We start from the raw sequence: 6000 nt of genomic DNA, 5'->3' as shown, positions 1-6000 counted from the left end.
AAAGCTTTGGTAGCTGAAGTAGCTTTTGATTTTTGTGTGAGCATGGTAAACACTTCTACTTCTCTCCTCATAAAGTAATGTATCAAATACCCATTTTTTCACCCTTGGCTCCAGTCTATCAGAGACACTTGTACTGGTCCAGGGAATAGACCAATCAAGACTGCAGAATTTTCCAAGCTAGAACTGGCTAGAGGAGAATACACTGTTATTTTATAATCCACATTATCAAGACTTGAAATTTCCTTTTGGGGAAAGTACTTTATAAAATGAAATCCAAAAGATAAAATAATGGAGAGAGAAAGAGAGAGAGCAAGGGCCCTTAGCTCCTAGGTTTATCCTCTCTGAGGCAGAACCCACACCTGTATCCATGAAATGTTATGTTTGTCAACAAAACCCCTTTTAGGCACACCCTAGTTCAACTTGCATATCTGCCAGTTGCAATCAAAGTGTGCTGACCACTACTGCTGCTACTATGTGATTGAATGTATCCCTGCACCTCACCTGAACATGTGCATAACAGCCATATCCAAATGAATTGCTCCAAGAACATAATGAATATGTTCAAGAAGCACTACAGTTTCTACTTCCCATTTTTCCTTATCTAGGCCATTTGGCACAGCTGGTGTTTTTCAAAGGCTAAGTGCCAGACTTAATTTTCTGTCATGGTGGATTTGTAATGACAGCTGGAGTTTCATCATGGTCAAATACTAGCTTTATTGGGTATATGGTCATTCATCATGCAAAACTCAGATGATGAGATACATTTTGTTGATTTGCTGCTCCCCTGAAAGTCTTTGCTGCCATAAACTGTGAAACAGACAAAAATTGCCCACACCATTATAGTTAGAGGTGGCTCAGCTCACAGGCTATTATTGTTTTTGAAACTGTGAATTTCTCTCTCTTTTTTTTTTTTTTTTTTTTTTGAGATAGAGTTTCGCTCTTGTTGCCCAAGCTGGAGTGCAGTGGCATGATCTCGGCTCACTGCAACCTCCGCCTTCCGGATTCAAGCGATTCTCCTGCCTCAACCTCCCAAGTAGCTGAGATTACAAGTATGTGCCACCATGTCTGGCTAATTTTTGTATTTTCAGTAGAGACAGGGTTTCACCATATTGGCCAGGCTGGTCTTGAACTCCTGACCTCGTGATCCACCTGCCTCAGACTCCCAAAGTTCTGGGATTACAGGCATGAGCCACCGTGCCTGGCCTTAAAACTATGAATTTCTTAAAAGAAGAAAAATGGAATTTGCTTTTGTTTAATGCACATACCAATTATGATATCTGGTGAGTCTTATTTTCACCTCTTTTGGTAAAAAGTCACCAGTATTTTACCTGTCTTGCTTTCGTTCTGTCTCCTATAATTTCTTAGATGTTTATAGATTACCACAACATTTGGATAAATAAGTTAGCTTAATATATGTATACATGTAGACCTCGATACATATGTCTAAGATATGTAAAAGTGATTCATGTATTTATATATAAGCTTATTACCATCATTTATGCAGTTGGTTCATTATTATAGATCGGGGTCAGCAATTTTTTTCAGAAAAGAGCCGGATAGTAAAGAGTTTGGGCTTGCATCCCAGACAATCTCTACAACAACTACCCAACTCTATAGAAACACTTACCTCTATGCACTGCTCACCTCTCCCATAGTAGCGAGAAAATAACTATAGACAGTGTTTCAATAAAACTTGGTTTACAAAAGCAGACAGTGGCTGGGCCATATTTGTTCTGTGGGCATTAATTTGCTGACTCCCACCACAGATTGCACCTTTATTGTGATATTTTTATTCCATACCTTCAACCCTATATCCCATTTGACCAGAGGATCAATATCAATTAATACTGAGTTAATGATAGGACATTATTAATGTTTTATGATATTAGTGACTTTTATAAATTTTATGATATTAAACCCCTGTTGCTAGATTATTATTGCTTATTCATTCGTTGTATAAATTCTTATTAAGAACCTACTATATGATAAATATTATGCAAGATATTGGTGACAGTGGTGACAAATACAAAGTTGGCCTTCATGTATCTTATGATCTTTTAGGGAAGACAGACCATTAATTAATAAGAAAATATTGTGATGAGTGTGATAAACTGTGAGTTTATTTAGCTGAATGACCTAATACAGCTTATATTTAAGGGTAGTCTTCCCTTGAAAGTAATGTTTAAGCTGAAACTGGAAGGGTGAGTAGGTATTTCAATTTGGGAGGAGTGGAGTTGGTAGGGGCAGAGGAAGATCCTGTCTGAAATGCCTGGTAGAAAAATGAGAACAGGACTGGGCGTGGTGTCTCATGCCTGTAATCCCAGCACTTGGGAGGCCGATGTGGGCAGATCACTTGAGGTCAGGAGTTTGAGACCACCCTGGCCAACATGGTGAAAATTGCCTCTATTAAAAATACAAAAAAATTAGCCAGGTGTGGTGGTGTGCGCCTGTAGTCCCAGCTACTTGGGAGGCTGAGGCAGGAGAATCACTTGAACCCGGGAGGCAGAGGTTGCAGTGAGCTGAGATGGTGCCACTGCACTCCAGCCTGGGTGACAGAGCAAGACTCTGCTCAAAAGAAAAAAAAAAAAAAAAGAAAAATTAGAATGGAAATTGGGCAACTGAAGCACATTTATGGCTGTAGGAGACATATGTGAGAGGAGAAGCTGGGACCTGGACAAGGGTCAGATGATACAAAGTGTTGTATACCATTAAGAAAACCATCAGAGTTTTAAGTGAAAATGCTCTTTCCAGGTACTCGTTATTGGATGATCACTGTAGCTATAGTGACAATGGTGGCGAGAAGACGGGAAGAATGAAACATTAGGGGGCTGGTTCAATGACCTACACAAGAGAAGATGGTGGTTTGGATTGAGTGGAGACAAGTGAACATGATGTGTTTATAATATAGACTCAACGAGACTTCGTGGCTGACTAGATGTAGGGATTTGAGGAAGAAAGTAGTCAGGCAGGATCTCTCCTTCACCAAACAGATACTACTTATTCCCTTTTAGAGGCCTTCTTGTGGAAGATTTGACCCCCATTTCACCACAAATTCAAATCCTATTCATTCTTTAAGAACAAGCTCACATCTTAATTATCCCAGATACCTTCCTCTACTGCTCAAGCTCACAGTGATGCCCTTCCTTTGAACTCCCAGAGCATCCATTGTCTGTTTTCTCCTTTTGGCATTTACACAAATACTATCTTACACTACTATTTATCTCATGCATATGCCAGATTGTAGGATACTGTAGGTTATGTGAACTATATCTTGTATTTCTTTCATTTCATATTGTTTCTGGAATAATTCCATGTACCCAGTAGACACATATGAAATGCTTATGCAGAAATGGATCAATGAGCAATGAGTAAATCACATTCAGATTTAACAAGGAACATAACAGAGAACTTCAAAGCAGATTATATCATTCTACAATCTAATGTTATCGTTCTTGTCAACTCTATCAATTAACAACAATGCCCAATACTACCGGCATTGTTGATCGCCCATTACTTCAGTTAGCGCTTGAACCTTATTACGCTGTCTCCATTTTGCTTTCTCAATTTATACTATTTATTATCATTCCTCAAGTATGTTTCCCACGTTTCATTGTAATATTTAATTTCATGTTCATTTTCAAGCTCCATTACTTAACATGTGCTGCTATCTCTTTGACCTTTTGTTCGCCCAGATTTTTCTTTAAACTCTGCCAAAGATCTACACTGAATTGATGCCTTTTCCTGATGAGATTTTAGCCTGGAATAGATTATTGCAGACAAGATTTAATTCTATCATAGTTTCACAGGATCTGGGCAGTTTGTGCATGCTCCCATTGCCTCACTGAACAACGTCAGAGGTGAGCATTGAAAGTTGCGAGCGGATTGTAATGAGGTAATGTTTCAGGGTGTAAAAGTCACCATAAACTAGAGCTTATGTCAGAAACACAAATGATGTCTCCTTCTAGGGGTTGTTCCTCAACTTTGTGTCACAGAATTTAAATGATTTTAGTTCCATTTCCCAACATACTTGGAGAACTGTATTCTCACTTATATATATTTATTTGCTTTCCACGTTGGGCCACAACCATTGATTCTAAAAGAGTCATTTAAGAAAGTCACAAATGAACTTTATGGCTGAAGCTTAGTTATCAAATTATAATCACCCTTATCACTGGACTGGTGGATCTGGCATAGGACTAGAATTAAGTCTGATATCCAACTCTGTAAATGTGTGTATGTGAATAATTTATATATTCTTACACATATCATATATATTATATACAGTATATTAAAATCATAGAAAACCAATATAAATTACAATTTTGGAAATGATTTAACAATTGACTCATTATTACATTCTATCAATTTCTTCAAATATACATGGAAATGAAATTATAAAAATTATTTATTAATTTAAAAGCTAGGAGAGTTATAAAACCACAGGGTTGTGAAGAACCTTCCTTCCCGTTTTGATACTCTCTTTCTATTGCTGCAACTCAGATTTGTTTATGGCTCATTTTTAATCTTAAACTCAACCAAAAACCATACCCTTTGAATACAGAGAGAAAGTTGATTATAGACAGAAAGAGGGAGAGAAAAACATGTAATAATAAGCTTTCTATATATCTTATACTACTGACATTAAGCAAGAACTTCTTTATTTTATAATTGTGTTCTTTTTATTGGTTGATTAGTTCTGATACAAATTAACATCCTCTTATATACTATATCACTTCTAGTTTCTAACTGGTTACCTGTGGTCAATTATTTAGACTTTTGATGTGTTTTTAAATCTAGCTTTTGTCATCAAGTATATTTTCTCTCCCTCTCAGATTCATATTGACCACAAATTTAATAAACACAAAACTTTGGCCTGATTCAAGTGATTATTAAATATATTGAACCAGATGGGTCTCTAGAGAGAGCTCAATAGCCATTAGCACAGACCTCCCACCAAACTGATGTTAATTCATTAGCCATCAACCCTTCATATGTCTGCAATATCATGTATAATTCTATCACTGCAGATAAGGCATTTTTAATGCTGCATTCCTGTATGTGAGAACATAAGCAAACACTGGAGGAATATTTGCATATCATGATCAGGACTATCCCAGTATTATAGCTATCTGTAGTTTTATTTGTTAATTCTGTGCCCCTTCCCTCTTTTTCCCGATAGCCATACCTTTGCTTATTTGAGGAAATACACCTCTTTCTTGAATCATGTAGTTCTGCTGGGACCTGCCAACTCGTACTTAGCTCCTTTCCTCTTTTCCACCTGAGTCTTAGAGTCTGGAGGTACTAGTATATTTTTTGAGCCTTTTGTCAAAAGATTGGTTTGAAAGACAAAGAAGTTGAAATACAGAGAAAAACAATTTAGAAATCAGTGAAAGTTCAGATGGTATTTCAATTCCTGTTTCTAGTTTTTCTACCATTCCTATTATTTGCTTACATTGAAAGTTCAGATGGTATTTCAATTCCTGTTTCTAGTTTTTCTACCATTCCTATTATTTGCTTACATAGCTCAGTGGATTCTATTTTAACCTAAGCTAGTGTAAGCTAGGTTTCTGTCACTTGCAACCAAAAAACACTGACCAGAAATTCAAGAACATATCATCAACATCCACATCTAATACTTGTTGCATAGGTATTTTCAAAGCCAGAACTTGAAAATCAGCAGTGTATATAGCTATGTAAATGATAGGGTCTTTTGAAGATCTTTCGGATTTCCAAATATATTATCCATCTGCTGCCAGTGTGCCTTAAGTTCCAAGTATTTATACTAGTAAAGATTCAGTTACAGATGCAGAAGTGCATATGCATATATGTGTGTGTCTGTTTGTGTGTATGTTTGTATTAACCATTTTGTTACAGAGATTGACCTAATGCAACAGTGAGAGCTGGTCAGGTAACCTCTGTGAAGCTGTCATGTTCATGAGTCCTAAGGAAAGGCAATTGGGAAGGAAAGGTGGATATAAAGTGCAGGAGGGCAAGAATAAC

The sequence above is a fragment of the Macaca mulatta genome, chromosome 8 (genome assembly GCF_049350105.2).
Source record: "Macaca mulatta isolate MMU2019108-1 chromosome 8, T2T-MMU8v2.0, whole genome shotgun sequence".
Taxonomy (NCBI): Eukaryota; Metazoa; Chordata; class Mammalia; order Primates; family Cercopithecidae; genus Macaca; species Macaca mulatta.
Note: the sequence above shows the minus strand (reverse complement) of the source record.